Source organism: Nicotiana tabacum, chromosome 20, assembly GCF_000715075.1.
Source record: "Nicotiana tabacum cultivar K326 chromosome 20, ASM71507v2, whole genome shotgun sequence".
In the NCBI taxonomy this organism is placed as follows: domain Eukaryota; kingdom Viridiplantae; phylum Streptophyta; class Magnoliopsida; order Solanales; family Solanaceae; genus Nicotiana; species Nicotiana tabacum.
The window spans coordinates 37,408,990-37,430,251 of NC_134099.1; the positions used below are offsets into that span (position 1 = coordinate 37,408,990).

The 21,262-nt window shown below is 38.7% G+C and overlaps 1 pseudogene; it reads right to left on the minus strand.

Moving 5' to 3' along the window:
• Positions 1-1,901: 1,901 nt before the first annotated feature.
• On the minus strand, positions 1,902-20,970 carry LOC107762500 (putative transcription elongation factor SPT5 homolog 1; annotated as a pseudogene).
• Positions 20,971-21,262: the final 292 nt, after the last annotated feature.

Here is a 21,262-nt window from a genome sequence, read left to right on the forward strand (position 1 = left end):
ACCCTCCTGTATTATCACTCCTGGTTGGGTAGCAGTATTTGCCTTCTGTGACTGTGTATCATTCTTTCCTGCCTCTATTTCCTGTGTTGTAGCAACACATATCTCTTTATTTTGATCTTGTGTTTGTTTGTTCCTCCACTGAAGGTTTGGCTTTTGTATCTTCTTTTTAGATTATGGTATAACTTGTTTGCTTTTCTCTATACACGTGTGGCCAACTTGCAAACATACATTACAATATTCTGGGATCCAATCATAATCAACAACTTGTTCAAACACTTTCCCTTCAGGATCTTGCAGCGCGTACTTCTCGATAAGGGCCTTGTAATGTCCATCTCTACTAACACTCTAGCATATGAAATTCTGTCAACACTAGATGTACATTCATCCGCGTACAGAGAAGTGCCCAAACCACCGCTAATTCTACTTAGTAACTTTTTGCTCCAACAATTCAAAGGCAAATTAGGATACTGCACCCACATTGGAATGGTTTTCAGAACTTCATCGTGAAAATTAAAGTTTGTCGTCCATGATTTCACAATAAGTGGCCTATTATTCATAGTATGTGATCCCGAGTACAATGCCTCATTTTTGTCATCCAAACTATTAAAGAGAACGACAAAGTACCCTTCATGGTGGTAGTATATTCTGGGCTTTGCTGTGAAATTCCATTGAGCAACAATGAACCTTTCCAGTGCCCCAATTGTGGGAGAGTCTCCGACAACGTACAAGATTATTGTCTTCCTCTATTTATCATTTTCAGCTTCAACTTCTTCTTTCTGTAGTTGTACCACCTTGACTCCATCCTGTATCAATGGGGCAATATACTCTAGATCCATCCCCTTTGCAGCAAATCTATTCCCCGTAAAGAGGTTATGCCAAGCCTTTCCCTATTTTTCAGCGGCCATATTCAATTTCCTCTGTGCACCGACAGGCTCCTTTGTTGCTATTTTCTCTATCCTTACCTCTATCATATCTGACTTTGTTTCGTCCCTGATGGCAATTGTAGGCGTTACGATCTTTTTCTCTACATTTCCCACTGTATTTGCAGGTGGGTTTTGTGAATCTTCTACCCTAATTGGATGAGTTAGAGTTTTTGCTACATCTCGATTTTGCGCAACTTGAGGCAAAATTACCACCCCTTTCCCAGAGTTTCTTCCTTCTCGTGGTCAGAATCTCCATCAAATTGAGCTTCATAGTATTCCTTTTCGGTCTCCCCCGAGGCATTTTCCACTGGTGGCGCAAGTTAGCAAAGGCATGCTAAGGTGCGTCGAGAGGAAAAAGAAAGAGACAATTTAATTTAAGTCCTTTTTTTCTCTACTGTTGTATCTCCCCGTCGATATCGTATTGCCTTTTTGTAATAGGTTTCATTAATGCAATCAAGCTTTCTTTCATCTCATTCTCTTTTTTGTTCTCTCAGTTGCTCTTGACATCTATTTTCCCGTACAACACTCGTCTAACGTACGGAGGGGATCCTAGTTAGCGGTTAATAACTACACGAATATTGATTGCTTAGCCTTACATCGCCCTTCCAAGATATCTCAGGAAGGCGCCGCATAACAGGTTACATGAGAGGGAAAGAGAAAGAAGATTACATTGCCAAAATTATACTAGTGGTTGTAGCGATACTAGTGGTTGTAGCGATACTAGTGGGAATTCAGATTTTGCTTAACAATGATAGTGAGTTTTTCCCCAAAATTTATCTCACTGATTACGATTAAAATTTTTGTTAAGTTAATTTAATCTAAGCCTTTAAAATTTCAAAGAAGATAAGCGTCAATTATCTAATTATAAACTTGAGGAAATAAAAAGAATCTTTAACGAAGAGCAGCCGGATCCAGAAAAAATAAAAGCCGATTCCCGAAAAATAGTGCAAAATCTGCATACTGCCAAATCAGCAGACAACAGCACGGAAAAGAAAAATGACTTGGGCAATCTATTACTTACTACTACAACCATCGACGCTCCTGCAACCTACTAACAGTAATATTACCTTTAAGATTAACCTCATATTCATGATTAACACGACATGAAATATATTCACTCTGCATTCGCTAACTTCGCCAAAATTACCATGTCTAATATTTTAACATCAAGGGTATCATCAACCTTTACAATACCGTCAGTGCCATCAACACCAATAAGTTTACCAGTGGAACCACGTTGTGGGCCACCTATGATCTTGATTTTATCCGACTTCTTCGGTACAACTATCTCAATTTCAGTTGCGTGTGCGATGATAGTGTCACCACTGCCGCTTGATCTGAGAGCAACGCTACAGGAACCGTCCTGCACCAGAAGTTAAAGATCATTTGGTTATTCTCCGAAGAAAAAGACAGATTATCCTCTTTGAAAAGGAGATTTTAACTATGGTTCTCAGCCAGAGATCATATAGGAGAAAAAATCTCTGATCAAAGCAATCACCTTCTTAGAATCTTTTTTCTTTTTTAACCTTCTTAGAATTATGTAAACAACAACTACGATTTGTGTGCTACGACACGTGAAGCAGTTAACACAGTATTATATAATTCATTAAGTTGAAATATGTGCTCTCTTTTCATTTAATTGACTTGTATAGCATATTAATAATGATGGAAGAAAATGTTTAAAAGCCGTAATTGAAAAGAGAGCATCACATCAAAGTTAAACCATGAACGGTTTAATGAATTCAAACGCTTGAAAGATGTGAAAGTTGTACAGGAATAGAACGATCTCGCACATTTTGAAACATCCCAATATGGAAAGAGTGATGGAGTATGTACTTTTACTTTTGGTAAAGGAATAATAGAATTACAAAGTTCAAGATTTAATCCAGCAAAATCAGCAATAATAAATTTTCTCCCGCACATAAAAATCAAATGAACGAAAAAAAGAAGTTTCAAAGCATGGAAACTAATGCCAAAAAAAAAAGATCCAATTTATGCGGCCTTGTTTGCCTTGGCATGTAATATGAAAATTGAAACTTGTGATCTAAAACAAATCATAAATACTTGTGTAGCTGTAAATCAATTCATCAAGGAAGGATTCTAAAGATAAATTGTTTCTAAATAAAAAAAATGTAACATTCTTTTTGGAACTGACTAAAAATGAAAGAATGCAATCGTAGAGTGCCACATAAATTGGGAAGGAGAGAGTATCATTTACAAGTGATAATATCACAACCTTAAATTCATAAGTCGATATTATCACTACCACTGCCTAGGATACCCCAAATAACTATCTAATAATACTCACTTCCTAATTAACATAAACATGGGATGCTGTTGAAGTTTGGCAAAATGCCAAAGTCCCACATTGGTTGGGAGTTAAGTTTGGAGGGGATTTTTCCCCTATAAAAGAAGGCCTAATGTTTAGGATTGAGATACACCTCTCATTTGCCTTCTCATCTGTTTAAGGCATTTGTATCTTCTCTCTTTAGTATTATTTCACTTGTATTTTTGGAGTGAAATAAAATATTGGTTGTGTCCGAGGAGTAGGCAAAATTAGCCGAACCTCGTAAATTCTGGTATTCCCTTTATTATTGTTTTATTGTCTTATTTATTATTTGGTGGCTGTCATAATTTTTGGTATAGTAGTTGTGACTTATTCACACTATATACATTTGGCTTCCGCAACAATTGGTATCAGAGCCAAGGTACTGTCTAAGTATGCTCTGTGGTTGCAGCATAGTATGATCTTCCACATCAGAAAAGATTTATCTTGGTAACTGAGTCAAGGTTCTGTCTGAGTATGCTCTGTAGTTGCAGCTTAGTCTGATCTTCTACATCAGAAAGGAAATAATCTTGATTTGTGTCGTCAGCTATTAAATAATATTTGTGTCAAATATGGGGGACAATAAACAAGAAGAATCTACATCAAGTGTCAACAATACGTCATCATTGGCATCTTCGCTTATGACAAGAATTGTGTCAAATGCGAAATTTGCGGTAGAAATTTTTGACGGGTCCGGACATTTTGGGATGTGGCAAGGCGAGGTTCTAGATGTCCTTTTTCAACAAGGGCTAGATCTGGCCATTGAAGAAAAGAAACCAGATGTTATTGGAGAAGAAGATTGGAGAATTATCAACCGTGTTGCTTGCGGTACCATTCGATCCTACCTTGCTAGAGAGCAGAAATATCCATACACAAAAGAAACTTCTGCAAGTAAATTATGGAAAGCACTGGAGGATAAATTTTTGAAGAAAAACAGTCAAAATAAATTGTACATGAAGAAGAGACTGTTTCACTTCACCTATGTTCCTGGTACCACGATGAATGAACATATCACCAGTTTCAATAAGTTGGTCACAGATTTGCAAAATATGGATACAACTTATGATGATGGTGACTTGGCCTTAATGTTGTTGGCGTCACTTCCTGATGAGTACGAGCACCTTGAAACTACTCTACTCCATGGAAATGACGAAATTTCTCTCAGAGAAGTTTGTTCAGCTTTGTACAGCTATGAACAAAGAAAGCGAGAAAAACAGAAGGGCGGAGAAGGAGAAGCACTGTTTGTGAGGGGTCGTCCTCAAAATCAAACGAGGACAAAGAAGGGAAGATCCAAGTCAAGATCCAGACCCAGCAAAGATGAATGTGCCTTTTGTCGAGAAAAAGGGCACTGGAAGAAAGACTGTCCGAAGTTGAAGAATAAGGCCAAACATAACAATGGAAAGGCTATTATGGATTCAAATGTAGCTGATTGTGATGATTCAGACTTCTCATTAGTTACAACAGAGTCATCAACATCATCAGACATATGGTTGATGGACTCGGTTTGTAGCTATCATATGTGTCCCAACAGGGACTGGTTCGTGGAATTTCAAGAAGGAGAATATGGAGTCATCCACACAGCGGATAACAGCCCTCTTACCTTATATGGCATTGGTTCAATACGATTAAGGAACCATGATGGAATGATCAGAACATTGATAGATGTTCGATATGTACCGGATTTGAAGAAGAATCTCATCTCTGTGGGAGCCCTAGAATCAAAAGGGTTCAAAATCATTGCAGAAAATGGAGTGATGAGAGTATGCTCCGGTGCACTAGTGGTAATGAAGGCTAATCGGAAGAATAATAATATGTACCGCTATCGTGGCAGTACAGTTATTGGGACAGCGACAGTGACATCCAGTGACGACAAAGAGGCAGAAGCAACCAAGCTATGGCACATGCGCTTGGGACATGCTGGAGGAAAATCCTTGAAAACTCTATCAGATCAAGGATTGTTAAAAGGAGTAAAGGCTTGCAACTTGGAGTTTTGTGAGCATTGTGTCAAAGGGAAACAGACAAGGGTTAAATTTGGTACAGCGATCCATAATACTAAAGGCATTTTGGATTATGTACACTCTGATGTTTGGGGTCCTTCCAAAACACCTTCATTGGGTGGGAAGCACTATTTTGTAACCTTTGTTGATGATTTTTCTCGAAGAGTGTGGGTGTATACAATGAAAAACAAAGATGAAGTGCTGGGAATTTTTCTCAAATGGAAGACGATGGTCGAGAATCAAACAGGCAGGAGGATCAAGTGTATTCGCACAGACAATGGAGGTGAATACAAAAATGATCATTTCAATAAGGTCTGTGAAAATGATGGCATCGTCCGACACTTCACTGTTAGACATACACCACAACAGAATGGAGTGGCAGAACGTATGAACCGGACCTTGCTCGAGAAGGTACGGTGTATGTTGTCCAATGCTGGCTTGGGCAAAGAATTTTGGGCTGAGGCAATTACATATGCATGCCACCTCATTAATCGTCTATCATCTGCTGCTATTGATGGCAAAACACCATTTGAAAAATGGTACGGAAAACCTGCTGTAGATTATAACTCTTTGCACGTGTTTGGCTCAACTGCATATTATCATGTGATAGAGTCAAAATTGGATCCAAGGGCAAAGAAGGTTATTTTTATGGGAATTACTTCTGGAGTCAAAGGATATCGCTTATGGTGTCCTATGACAAAGAAAGTAATATTCAGCAGAGATGTTACCTTTGATGAATTTGCTATGGTAAATAAGGTAACAGAAGATACCAAACAAAATGAAGGTGCTTCTAAGCAGGTGGAGTTTGAGGGAAAATTTATTTTTCCTACACAAGAAGCAGAGGAGGAAACAAATGAAGATTACCCTCTGGAAGGAGAGCCAGTAGAGGAGATTCCAAATCAGGAATCTCAACAACAACTTGAATCAATAGCAACCAGCAGGCCAAAAAGAACAATAACGAAACCTGTTCGTCTCATAGAGACGGTTGCTTGTGCAACCTCAATTGTAGCTGATGATGTTCCTACTACTTATAAAGACGCTGTCCAAAGTTCAGAAGAAGATAAGTGGAGGATTGCCATGAATGATGAAATATAGTCCCTTCATCAGAATCATACATGGAGATTGGCCAATCTCCCGAAGGGAAAGAAAGCAATTGGGTGCAAATGGGTATTTGCAAAGAAAGAAGGATTTCCTAACCAATTAGATGTTCGCTACAAAGCAAGATTGGTGGCCAAAGGATATGCTCAAAAGGAGGGAATTGATTACAATGAAGTGTTTTCTCCAGTTGTAAAACATTCCTCCATTAGAATTATGTTGGCTTTGGTAGCACAATTGGATTTGGAACTAGTTCAGATGGATGTAAAAACTGCGTTTTTACATGGAAACTTGGAGGAGGAAATCTACATGACTCAGCCAGAAGGATTCAAAGTTGCTGGAAAAGAAAATATGGTGTGCAAACTTGAAAAATCGTTGTACGGATTGAAACAATCTTCTAGACAATGGTACAAGCGATTTGACGAGTTTATGTTGCGGCAAGGGTACAAGAGAAGCAAATACGATCATTGTGTGTATTTGCACAAGCTTAAAGATGGTTCCTTTGTATATCTTCTCCTATATGTTGATGATATGTTGATAGCTTCCAAGAATTTGGAAGAAATTGATAAGTTGAAGATTCAACTGAAGAAGGAGTTCGAGATGAAGGATTTGGGTGAGGCAAAGAAAATTCTTGGCATGGAGATAATTAGAGATAGACGTTCAAAGAAACTCTGTTTATCTCAAAAGGAATATTTGAAGAGAGTACTTCAACGTTTTGGCATAGATGACAAGACTAAGCCAGTTAGTACTCCACTTGCTTCCCATTTTAAGCTAAGTACTACTATGTCGCCAATGGATGAAGCTGAACGAGAGTATATGTCAAAGGTACCATACGCAAATGTTGTTGGTAGCTTGATGTATGCAATGGTTTGCACAAGGCCTGACATTTCACAAGCTGTTGGAGTTATTAGCAGATATATGCACAATCCAGGGAAGGAGCATTGACAAGCTGTGAAGTGGATTCTACGGTATATTCATAATACTGTAGATGTCGGGTTAGTTTTTGAGCAGGAAGACAATCAGTCTGTAGTTGGATATTGTGACTCAGATTTTGCGGGTGATATGGACAAACGAAGATCAACTACTGGTTATGTGTTTACTTTTGCAAAGGCACCAGTTAGTTGGAAGTCTACTTTGCAGTCAACAGTTGTTTTGTCTACAACAGAGGCAGAATACATGGCTATTACAGATGCTGTAAAAGAGGCAATTTGGCTTCAAGGATTGCTAAAGGAGCTTGGTGTTGAACAAAAAGGTATCACAATTTTTTGTGATAGTCAAAGTGCTATTCAATTAGCGAAGAACCAAGTTTATCATGCAAGGACGAAGCACATTGATGTTCGGTATCATTTCGTACGCGAAATCATAGAAGAAGGTGGAGTCACGGTGAAGAAAATTCATACTACAGAGAATCCTGCTGATATGCTGACAAAGGTGGTGACTGCGGTCAAGTTTCAACATTGTTTGGATTTGATCAACATTGTTGAACACTGAAGATTGAAGATGAAGACACAACCAAAATTTGTTATTGAGAGAGAATTGAAAATGTGGAATTTTGCCAAGGTGGAGATTTGTTGAAGTTTGGCAAAATGCCAAAGTCCCACATTGGTTGGGAGTTAAGTTTGGAGGGAATTTTTCCCCTATAAAAGAAGGCCTAATGTTTAGGATTGAGATACACCTCTCATTTGCCTTCTCATCTGTTTAAGGCATTTGTATCTTCTCTCTTTAGTATTATTTCACTTGTATTTTTGGAGTGAAATAAAATATTGGTTGTGTCCGAGGAGTAGGCAAAATTAGCCGAACCTCGTAAATTCTGGTGTTCCCTTTATTATTGTTTTATTGTCTTATTTATTATTTGGTGGCTGTCATAATTTTTGGTATAGTAGTTGTGACTTATTCACACTATATACATTTGGTTTCCGCAACAGATGCATCTACTCAGGAAGTGGTTAAGAGGTTCGTAGGCGGTTTCCAAAGAGAGAACATTCTCTACATGATAATATTAATCACATACACATCCCCAGGTCGTAGCATGCAAAGAAAATGCCATCTAAAGGAAAGGCAAATCAGTGCAGAATAAACATACCGCTAGCACCTCACGTACAACTCCAGTGACAGTATCATCATTGGACTTGCGTACATTGACCAAGATATCAGGCAAGAGCCAAGGACTTTCGGTATCCCCACCTGCAATTAAAAAGTTATCCACTACTACTGAAAGTTGAAAATACCATTAATTACCAACCACTCTTCTAGATGACAAGCGTGAATCTGCACGAAATCTCAAACAAGGATAAAGCTGGATCATCACAAAAACCGCCATCAAGCTAATCCGGTTACAACGATATCATGATTTACATATCTAGCGGACATTTGACTACAGAGATGTCAACATTAACATCAAGCATTTTCATGCAACTCTCCTCTACTCTATGACAGGTAAAGCACATGTTAATAAAGTAGAAATTTGTATAGAACTTCCCAAGAGAATCCAGATATATTGCATTACCAAACTATACACAGAAAGCTTAAATAATAAGTAAGATTCATTTGCACTAATGAATAGCATTAAAGGTCATTATACTCAGGCTCATCTCTACTTAATGCCTCAAGTAGTAAAGAAGTAACCGTTCGGACTTCTTTGCATTCCCCACAGTGATTTTGATTAATTCTATACTAATTTTGACATTAATAACCAAAAAAACCATTAAGAACGCGAAAAAACTGAACTCATAAAGCTAAAAGACAACATTTGAATTTCAATCTATTACTGGAACTCACACTATAATTACCAACAAAAAATGAAAGGAATAATTATACGCTAAAAGCCTAAAACATTGAATCAAAATGCATGAAAATGAAATACAAGCCCGCTAGTTCATCACTTTGCAATGTGGAAAAAAGAAATGTTTAAGTTTTCTTTCGCTAGAATACAAGAGAATAATGGTTAAATATCTAAATTCTGCGGCGATCACAAGTTTACTGGCTCAATAAACTAAAATGTTTCTCATTTAAACTTGCAGCAACATATATTAAGTTTTTTGTCATTAAAAAGAGACACAAGTTATTGCGAGGAGCAGGGGACACACCTCCTAAAGGTGACATCATGTCCAGCGCACCACTTCCAGGAGTCATTGGCTGCCCACCAGGAGTGCCTGGTACATATGCTGAACTCGGTGTCATTGGTGGTTGGCCACCAGGAGTTGATGGCAAGTACGGACTTGAAGCATTAGCTGCACAGAATAAGGATAATGGCATTATATTCTCCATATAAAGACCCAAAACGACAATGTAACTCTCATTTTGACTCCTGTAAAGGGAAACTTCTGGTTACCACATGCAGAACCATTGTCCCTTGGGGTCCCAGAATCACTGTAATTACCGCTAGGAGTGCTGGTCCAACCAGAACCAGGAGTAGGTGCTGCCTCATAAGCACTTGAACGAGGACTGGACGGCTGAAAATGAAAGGATCACAATCACATTAAAGGACAAAGCTCCCCATTTATACTGAAACAGAGTGGAAAGCTTAAAAACCTGATATTGCGGACTTGACCCCCACGAAGCAGGGTTTCCGTCTTCCCAACTGTCCCTAGTATTTTGCAATTGCAACTAGTTAATATCAAGAAAATGGAACTCCAACTCACTAATTTTATGACAGTAAGAGCGACAAACTGAAATAGCAAGACTGTAATTTAAAAGGAGGGCATGCCACCCAAAGTGTAATCGCAAACGCAAAAGAAGATTGACACCCCTAAATGCACAAAGGCTTTCAAGAAACAACAACAACAACCCAGTATAATCCTACTAGTGGGGTCTGGGGAGGGTAGTGTGTACGCAGACCTTACCTCTACCCTGGGGTAGAGAGGTTGTTTCCAATAGACCCTCGGGCATCCCTCCTTCCAAGAACTCCCCTCCTTGCTCTTGGGGTGACTCAAACTCACAACCTCCTGGTTGGAAGGCTTTCAAGTACAAGACCATAATTTTAATCTGATCCTTACCCATCTTATATAAGAGAAAGATGAGAACTTCACACATGAATGCATAACGACAAATCCATTTCCAAGACCTAAACCACCCAGGAGACACGAATGTCACATTTTATGTGAAGACATTGCTCTTTTTTATTTCTTCAAGGATTATATCAATTAGTATCAGGTCAAATAAGAATTAGGCAGGATACATGGCACTTCTTCTATTTCCAAAACCCTAAGCCATTAAGCTTATTTTCTCCAATGACACAACATACCTAGGTGGACTCATTGGATTCCATGCTCTGTCACGCATCAGCGTCCTCATGCCATCATGGATAGGTGTTGCTATAGAGGAAAATGACCAAAAAAGCTAAAGTCAAACAGCTAGCAAAAAATTAATAAAAAGAGATGAACAACAACATTGCCACAAAGCAGCAGAAAAAAGGACCACCAGGATCTCTCATGGGTGTCATGAATGTACGAAGTGGAGTCTTCGAAGGATGTGATGGTGTTTCACTGCCCAAACCATATCCAAATGGTTCCCTAAAAACAAAGAAATAATTAGACAGCTAATACCCAATAACTCAAAAGTTCGTGGAAGAAATATACTTACCAGAATGGTGTGGACATATTAACACTATCGACAATATGATTGCGATCCACTGCAAGAAACATTGGAGTCAGCAAAGAATGTTAAGCAATCAAAAATAAAAATAAAAAATTGGACGACAGTGTCCATAATCGGGATTCAACTAAGCTTCCCTCCACAAAATTACAAAGAAGAGGGCCCTTTGTAATTAAAGAATCATTTTTGGTTCAAACCCAACCCTCAACCCAAAGAAGAAAAAGAACCAGGGCACCCAGATTGAAGAAAAACTTGCCTGTAACAACTTTCATCTGGGCCCAACTCGGACTGAAGTTCCTTTGATATCAACAACACGCCCCTTACAACCTTTAAAGGTCCCAAGGCGAATTTTCACATCAACTCCAACTAAAGCATCATGCCCTCTCCCACCTCTATGTCTGCCTCCATCTAGAGCACACCAAGCATAAAAGTTAGGAAAATAATGAATCAAATGGAAGACATGAAAATAAAGATCATAAATGTGACAAATAGCATGCAATGTAAAACCCAAATGAGTAAGAAACAAGGGCTCCTTTGGTGAATGAACTAAAAGGAATATCATAGAACATCAAGATAGCACCATTATCAGAAACTTACAGCTCATGGGCGGGCCACCTCTAGACGATCTCATTGGAGATTGAGGAGCACGGGGTGGTGTTCTGAAATGTGCAAATCTTGATGAGAAGGGGTTACCCTACAGGAATTCCACTGTAAGCACAGTTTTCCGACAGCAAGAAAAGGATATGATAGAATTGCAAAAACAATAGCTAAATCTTCCAGAAGCAAGAAAATACAGACATACATTTCTATCACCATTTGCCCTTGAGCCACCAATCACCACACAAGATTGAGTTTTGGCACAAATAAAACCAGCATGCTCAAGGTGATGGCGATCATAAATAAAAATAACTCCTCTGAAGATGTGTTCTACATGACCTTGTTTTCCCTATAAGTAACAAAAAAAGTTGTGACGATAACACACACACACACACCACATGAACAAAAGTCAGTAACAAGATAATTTTTGAAAGGACAATACACACTTTGCAAGGACCCTCGATAACTTTCACCACGTCTTTGACCGCTAATTGGTTCTTGAAGTGCTCTTGCGCGTTCCCTCTCTTCTCAACTTTCCCTTTGATCTCTCTAAGTCTAACAAGTGCTACATCAGGCCTATCAGGCACTCCCTTAAGGACCTATTAATGTCATTCAGATGTGAGCAACACAATTAACATGATAACTTCAACCTCAAAACTATAATACTCACCTGGAAGGCTTCACTGTCTACACGTATAATCACACCAAAGCTCTTATTGCTGCAAAAAACGTATTCAATTAAGAAATTTAGCTATTGGTTCGAAAAGGACAACTTGTGTAATGCAATCCCCTTACTCTTATAAGAAGAAAATGCTTACTCTAGTATTACAAGGTCATGGAGCTCATACTCCCCAATACGAGTGAGACCAGATGTTACTTCAGAACTAAGAACAACATTATCGGCAAACACACTGAGCTGCAGATATAAAAAAAGTGGTATGTATCACCATTCTTCTGAAGGACTTCAGATTAGATCATACCTCAAATTTCCAAACATGCTTAACTTACAGGCTCCTTTGTTGTATCTGATACCAAGTTCACCACATGCCCCTCAACGGATGCAACAATACCAGTTGCGCCTTCAGATGAACCACATATTACTTTCACGTGATTTCCAGGCTCAAAGTGCTTGCGTATCTCTTTATCACTAAAAGCCAGAGTTTCCTGCCACAGTCAGGAAGCATGTTAACAAAAAAAAAAGTACTTACTTCTTCTGAGACACTCGATGCATGTACAACACATTTTTAAAGAAGGGGGGGGGGTAGTACCACAGGAAGGCCTTTCTGATTTGGTCTGATATGAACGGTATCTTCCTCAACTTTCTCAACATGACCTTCCATTTTCCTGAGATCCCCTTTCACCACAATAACACGGTCACCCTTCATAAAACGACCCTTTTTCCTATTTGCAAACAAAATAGATAGACTAGCCATATCGCCATCCCCACTCTCACCAGGTCGGCGAAATCTCTCAAGTTCATCAAAAGTTGGATGTATGTTCTGAGTGCTGATTGATTTCATCGCCACTGACTTATACAAGAAACCATCTCTGAACGACATACTTCCAATATTGTCAAAATAGTCACCAGTCCTCATGTCTCGCTTACGCTCCACACGTATATTCAACACTCTGCAAATCATGAGAAAGATTTAACAATTCTATATAGACCATTTGTGCACTTATTGAAACTAGAAATACCAAGGAACAGTTACCTAGCTTCATCAATATTCATTAAGCGTGGCGGAGGAATTACTGCCTTCTTCTTTGTGACTTCCCTTCTGTTGCGGAAGCCAAATGTATATAGTGTGAATAAGTCACAACTACTATACCAAAAATTATGACAGCCACCAAATAATAAATAAGACAATAAAACAACAATAAAGGAAACACCAGAATTTACGAGGTTCGGCTAATTTTGCCTACTCCTCGGACACAACCAATATTTTATTTCACTCCAAAAATACAAGTGAAATAATACTAAAGAGAGAAGATACAAATGCCTTAAACAGATGAGAAGGCAAATGAGAGGTGTGTTTCAATCCTAAATATTAGGCCTTCTTTTATAGGGGAAAAATCCCCTCCAAACTTAACTCCCAACCAATGTGGGACTTTGGCATTTTGCCAAACTTCAAAAATCTCCACCTTGGCAAAATTCCACATTTTCAATTCTCTCTCAATAACAAATTTTGGTTGTGTCTTCATCTTCAATCTTCAGTGTTCAACAATGTTGATCAAATCCAAACAATGTTGAAACTTGACCGCAGTCACCACCTTTGTCAGCATATCAGCAGGATTCTCTGTAGTATGAATTTTCTTCACCGTGACTCCACCTTCTTCTATGATTTCTCGTACGAAATGATACCGAACATCAATGTGCTTCGTCCTTGCATGATAAACTTGGTTCTTCGCTAATTGAATAGCACTTTGACTATCACAAAAAATTGTGATACCTTTTTATTCAACACCAAGCTCCTTTAGCAATCCTTGAAGCCAAATTGCCTCTTTCACAGCATCTGTAATAGCCATGTACTCTGCCTCTGTTGTAGACAAAGCAACTGTTGACTGCAAAGTAGACTTCCAACTAACTGGTGCCTTTGCAAAAGTAAACACATAACCAGTAGTTGATCTTCGTTGTCCATATCACCCGCAAAATCTGAGTCACAATATCCAACTACAAACTGATTGTCTTCCTGCTCAAAAACTAACCCGACATCTACAGTATTATGAATATACCGTAGAATCCACTTCACAGCTTGCCAATGCTCCTTCCCTGGATTGTGCATATATCTGCTAATAACTCCAACAGCTTGTGAAATGTCAGGCCTTGTGCAAACCATTGCATACATCAAGCTACCAACAACATTTGCGTATGGTACCTTTGACATATACTCTCGTTCAGCTTCATCCATTGGCGACATAGTAGTACTTAGCTTAAAATGGGAAGCAAGTGGAGTACTAACTGGCTTAGTCTTGTCATCTATGCCAAAACGTTGAAGTACTCTCTTCAAATATTCTTTTTGAGATAAACAGAGTTTCTTTGAACGTCTATCTCTAATTATCTCCATGCCAAGAATTTTCTTTGCCTCACCCAAATCCTTCATCTCGAACTCCTTCTTCAGTTGAATCTTCAACTTATCAATTTCTTCCGAATTCTTGGAAGCTATCAACATATCATCAACATATAGGAGAAGATATACAAAGGAACCATCTTTAAGCCTGTGCAAATACACACAATGATCGTATTTGCTTCTCTTGTACCCTTGCCGCAACATAAACTCGTCAAATCGCTTGTACCATTGTCTAGAAGATTGTTTCAATCCGTACAACGATTTTTCAAGTTTGCACACCATATTTTCTTTTCCAGCAACTTTGAATCCTTCTGGCTGAGTCATGTAGATTTCCTCCTCCAAGTTTCCATGTAAAAACGCAGTTTTTACATCCATCTGAACTAGTTCCAAATCCAATTGTGCTACCAAAGCCAACATAATTCTAATGGAGGAATGTTTTACAACTGGAGAAAACACTTCATTGTAATCAATTCCCTCCTTTTGAGCATATCCTTTGGCCACCAATCTTGCTTTGTAGCGAACATCTAATTGGTTAGGAAATCCTTCTTTCTTTGCAAATACCCATTTGCACCCAATTGCTTTCTTTCCCTTCGGGAGATTGGCCAATCTCCATGTATGATTCTGATGAAGGGACTGTATTTCATCATTCATGGCAATCCTCCACTTATCTTCTTCTGAACTTTGGACAGCGTCTTTATAAGTAGTAGGAACATCATCAGCTACAATTGAGGTTGCACAAGCAACCGTCTCTATGAGACGAACAGGTTTCGTTATTGTTCTTTTTGGCCTGCTGGTTGCTATTGATTCAAGTTGTTGTTGAGATTCCTGAGTTGGAATCTCCTCTACTGGCTCTCCTTCCAGAGGGTAATCTTCATTTGTTTCCTCCTCTGCTTCTTGTGTAGGAAAAATAAATTTTCCCTCAAACTCCACCTGCTTAGAAGCACCTTCATTTTGTTTGGTATCTTCTGTTACCTTATTTACCATAGCAAATTCATCAAAGGTAACATCTCTGCTGAATATTACTTTCTTTGTCATAGGGCACCATAAGCGATATCCTTTGACTCCAGAAGTAATTCCCATAAAAATAGCCTTCTTTGCCCTTGGATCCAATTTTGACTCCGTCACATGATAATATGCAGTTGAGCCAAACACGTGCAAAGAGTTATAATCTACAGCAGGTTTTCCGTACCATTTTTCAAATGGTGTTTTGCCATCAATAGCAGCAGATGGTAGACGATTAATGAGGTGGCATGCATATGTAATTGCCTCAGCCCAAAATTCTTTGCCCAAGCCAGCATTGGACAACATACACAGTACCTTCTCCAGCAAGGTCCGGTTCATACGTTCTGCCACTCCATTCTGTTGTGGTGTATGTCTAACAGTGAAGTGTCGGATGATGCCATCATTTTCACAGACCTTATTGAAATGATCATTTTTGTATTCACCTCCATTGTCTGTGCGAATACACTTGATCCTCCTGCCTGTTTGATTCTCCACCATCGTCTTCCATTTGAGAAAAATTCCCAGCACTTCATCTTTGTTTTTCATTGTATACACCCATACTCTTCGGGAAAAATCATCAACAAAGGTTACAAAATAGTGCTTCCCACCCAATGAAGGTGTTTTGGAAGGACCCCAAACATCAGAGTGTACATAATCCAAAATGCCTTTAGTATTATGGATCGCTGTACCAAATTTAACCCTTGTCTGTTTCCCTTTAACACAATGCTCACAAAACTCCAAGTTGCAAGCCTTTACTCCTTTTAACAATCCTTGATCTGATAGAGTTTTCAAGGATTTTCCTCCAGCATGTCCCAAGCGCATGTGCCATAGCTTGGTTGCTTCTGCCTCTTTGTCGTCACTGGATGTTACTGTCGCTGTCCCAATAACTGTACTGCCACGATAGCGGTACATATTATTATTCTTCCGATTAGCCTTCATTACCACTAGTGCACCGGAGCATACTCTCATCACTCCATTTTCTGCAATGATTTTGAACCCTTTTGATTCTAGGGCTCCCACAGAGATGAGATTCTTCTTCAAATCCGGTACATATCTAACATCTATCAATGTTCTGATCATTCCATCATGGTTCCTTAATCGTATTGAACCAATGCCATATGAGGTAAGAGGGCTGTTATCCGCTGTGTGGATGACTCCATATTCTCCTTCTTGAAATTCCACGAACCAGTCCCTGTTGGGACACATATGATAGCTACAAGCCGAGTCCATCAACCATATGTCTGATGATGTTGATGACTCTGTTGTAACTAATGAGAAGTCTGAATCATCACAATCAGCTACATTTGAATCCATAATAGCCTTTCCATTGTTATGTTTGGTCTTATTCTTCAACTTCGGACAGTCTTTCTTCCAGTGCCCTTTTTCTCGACAAAAGGCACATTCATCTTTGCTGGGTCTGGATCTTGACTTGGATCTTCCCTTCTTTGTCCTCGTTTGATTTTGAGGACGACCCCTCACAAACAGTGCTTCTCCTTCTCCGCCCTTCTGTTTTTCTCGCTTTCTTTGTTCATAGCTGTACAAAGCTGAACAAACTTCTCTGAGAGAAATTTCGTCATTTCCATGGAGTAGAGTAGTTTCAAGGTGCTCGTACTCATCAGGAAGTGACGCCAACAACATTAAGGCCAAGTCACCATCATCATAAGTTGTATCCATATTTTGCAAATCTGTGACCAACTTATTGAAACTGGTGATATGTTCATTCATCGTGGTACCAGGAACATAGGTGAAGTGAAACAGTCTCTTCTTCATGTACAATTTATTTTGACTGTTTTTCTTCAAAAATTTATCCTCCAGTGCTTTCCATAATTTACTTGCAGAAGTTTCCTTTGTGTATGGATATTTCTGCTCTCTAGCAAGGTAGGATCGAATGGTACCGCAAGCAACACGGTTGATAATTCTCCAATCTTCTTCTCCAATAACATCTGGTTTCTTTTCTTCAATGGCCAGATCTAGCCCTTGTTGAAAAAGGACATCTAGAACTTCGCCTTGCCACATCCCAAAATGTCCGGACCCGTCAAAAATTTCTACCGCAAATTTCGCATTTGACACAATTCTTGTCATAAGCGAAGATGCCAATGATGACGTATTGTTGACACTTGATGTAGATTCTTCTTGTTTATTGTCTCCCATATTTGACACAAATATTATTTAATAGCTGACGACACAAATCAAGATTATTTCCTTTCTGATGTAGAAGATCAGACTAAGCTGCAACTACAGAGCATACTCAGACAGAACCTTGACTCAGTTACCAAGATAAATCTTTTCTGATGTGGAAGATCAGACTATGCTGCAACTACAGAGCATACTTAGACAGTACCTTGGCTCTGATACCAATTGTTGCGGAAGCCAAATGTATATAGTGTGAATAAGTCACAACTACTATACCAAAAATTATGACAGCCACCAAATAATAAATAAGACAATAAAACAACAATAAAGGAAACACCAGAATTTACGAGGTTCGGCTAATTTTGCCTACTCCTCGGACACAACCAATATTTTATTCCACTCCAAAAATACAAGTGAAATAATACTAAAGAGAGAAGATACAAATGCCTTAAACAGATGAGAAGGCAAATGAGAGGTGTGTTTCAATCCTAAACATTAGGCCTTCTTTTATAGGGGAAAAATCCCCTCCAAACTTAACTCCCAACCAATGTGGGACTTTGGCATTTTGCCAAACTTCAAAACCTTCCTTCCTACAAAAGCAGTATCAAAAATGCAAGAAGGAACGGCAACTGTTTCTTGCAACATGAACATTTTCTTTTTCTTTTCTTTTCTTTCTTTATTTATTATTACTATTATTTAGTGAAAAGGGCATCACCATTTTCTATTGGATAGGTAAGCGAGAAATTTAGTAATTGCCAAAACCCAGTACTAGATAATGCTGGGAATTTACAAAGGTGTATTAGTCAGCTAGTTTACCAGATAAGTCAAAAAGTTCTAACAATGTAAACATTTAACACTCAAGCATCCAAAACACAGAACCTACCAGTCTCTCCTACCAACTGAAGACTATAATGACTAGTATTATTTTCCGAGAAGGGCATCAACATTTTCTTTTGGATAGGTAAGCGAAAAATTTACAAGATACTTGCAAAAAACCAGTACTAGATAATGCTGGGAATTTACAAAGGTGCATAAGTCAGCAAGTTTACTAGACAAGTCAAAAATTTCTAACAATGTTAACATTTAAATGACGACTAGTAAGATTCGAAATACAAGAATCGTTCAGATAAGCATACCAAATTGTTTGCAAGAGCCCGTAAGTCAATTCTTGGAATTAATTTTACAATGACTTTCTGGTCCATATCATCTACATGCACAACCTACAAAGCAGGAAGATAGAGTATCAGAAGAGCGCATCAAATAAGTTACTCAATGCAACACACAATGCAGAATACTTGACAACCATTGCAAGGTCTCCCTTGTAAGTTCCTGTCTTCATTCTGATCAAAGAATCCCTGGCAAGATCAACCGCCTTACTTTCAACCATGAGGACATCAGTCATCTCTTTGATGGGAACTAGCTTCACGTTAGCGGTATATATATCGCGCATACCCTTGCAAGCCTGCAGTAGATAGGTGGCATAAATTAATGGGGTTATTAGGTACTCATCACACACAATAGTTTATATGTGACGTGCTAATGCTTAATGTGAATCAAAACAAAAAAGATAAATAGGCATCTATAATATACCTCCCTCACATGAGCTTCTTTGTCTGCTTCTATGTATATATAGTTCTGAAGATGATCAAGGGCTACAACGGATCGAATTTGCAATTCTGGTCCTCTATCAATTGCCTTTTGCATTAGGCAAACCGCAACCTTCCTCTCTTGACCAATCTAAGAAACCACGATGTAGAAAAAAAAATTCAAGATAACATGTAGATGGTTAAAAATAAAAAGATAAAATGCTGTGCCTTAAGCCAGGGTGACAAGACCATACCGCACATTTCACCATCCACAGCTTAGGATCCCTGACGGATGGCAGTAGAGCTTGCTGCTCAACATCTGTTGCTTCCTCATCATACTCCACATGAGCAGACCTCGCATATCTTTGCTGGATGCTTCTCGTAAGTTCCTCAAGGTCTTCTTCTTGGTCCTCCTGTGGCAACAGCCGGTGACGATATTCACGTCTGGCACCGTCCTCATCAGGTATCTCAGCTCCACCATCTACTATGAAATCTGCAAACAAAAATCTAAGATTCAACACCAACAGATAAAAAGGAAACAGTGGCTATCCTTTGATAAACAATATTGAAAATAATACAAAGACTATATATATTATCCCCCTCAAACAATGCAGGGTCTTGACAAATGCTGAGCTTGTCAGGCAAGAGTGAAAGCTGTGATTGATAAAGTAAATCTGCAAGTTGGTCAGTACTTGGCACATAGCGAACACTCAGAGCACCAGATGCAACCTTCTCATGAACAAAATGAATGTAATTTCAGTGTGTTTGGTGAGGGCATGATGGACAGGATTGTGAGCTAAGCATATACTACTGATATTATCAAAGCAGATTGTAGAAGGAAACTACAAGCCCCAAATGTTGCGGTATTCTATAGCATCCGAGTCCTAGGCAAGTGAAACATATTCACTTGCCCTAAATCAACTCTTTGTTGTATGTAACTTCCATAGAAAACAACATCATCAGTTCTCTCTATTTCCATGTCATATCTAGGTTATACTAGACATGTTTTCCTCGCACATATGATAATTAATCCCATGCACTCGCTCGCCTATGCGATTTCCATGTGCTCCCACGCTTTCAAATCACCAAACTTTTTTATTCCAACGCCAAATTTAAATAATTTTTTATTCCAGCTCCAAATTCAAATAATTTTTTATTCCAACTCCAAATTTTAAATAAGTTTTTGTTCCAACTTCAAATTGCAAACCCTAAATATCTCATTGATCATGTTGTCATTGATAAACAGACCTCTCCACCTATTCTCCAGATCCTACGACGTTCTGATTAATAAAAAAAAAAGGCATTATTTTCAATACACATTCTCCTGATGAATTCGAGAAGTCTAACCGTCTTCGGCGTCTTCTTCCTCCTCATCCTCATCACTATCTACAGCAGCTTCGAAGTCAATAAATTGCAAACCAGTCCTCCGTCGTCGACCGCCATAATGATCGTCATCAATAAAATGCGATCTACGCCGTTTCTGTCCTCTATCATCCTCGTCTTCTTCTTCCTCCTCCTCCTCTTCCTCTGGTTCCACCTCATCTTCGCCGTAGTCCCGTTGCCGCGGCATTGTCGATTTTGGAGAGTTTTATGGAAAATATGTGTAGGTGTTGAGTTTGGTATTGGAACCCTACGTGAGAGCGGAGAAGATTTAAGCCATAATGAAATGGTTTGTTTGAATAGTTGCTAGCTATTGTATTTTATTTTATTATTGCAAAATTCGTGTTGAAAAATATAACTTACGTAATAGGAGAAGTAATTGATTTGGTGGCCTTATTTATAAGTAGTTTCTAGGCATGTGCGGAGTATCGACTTATCGGAGTACACAATTTGTAAAAAAAAATTAGGAGCGCGTCTGGATTAGCTGATTGTAAATAGCTTATAAGTTTGAAATGCTTAAACTGATTTTGAAAATAAGCATTTACGTGTTTGTATAAAAATA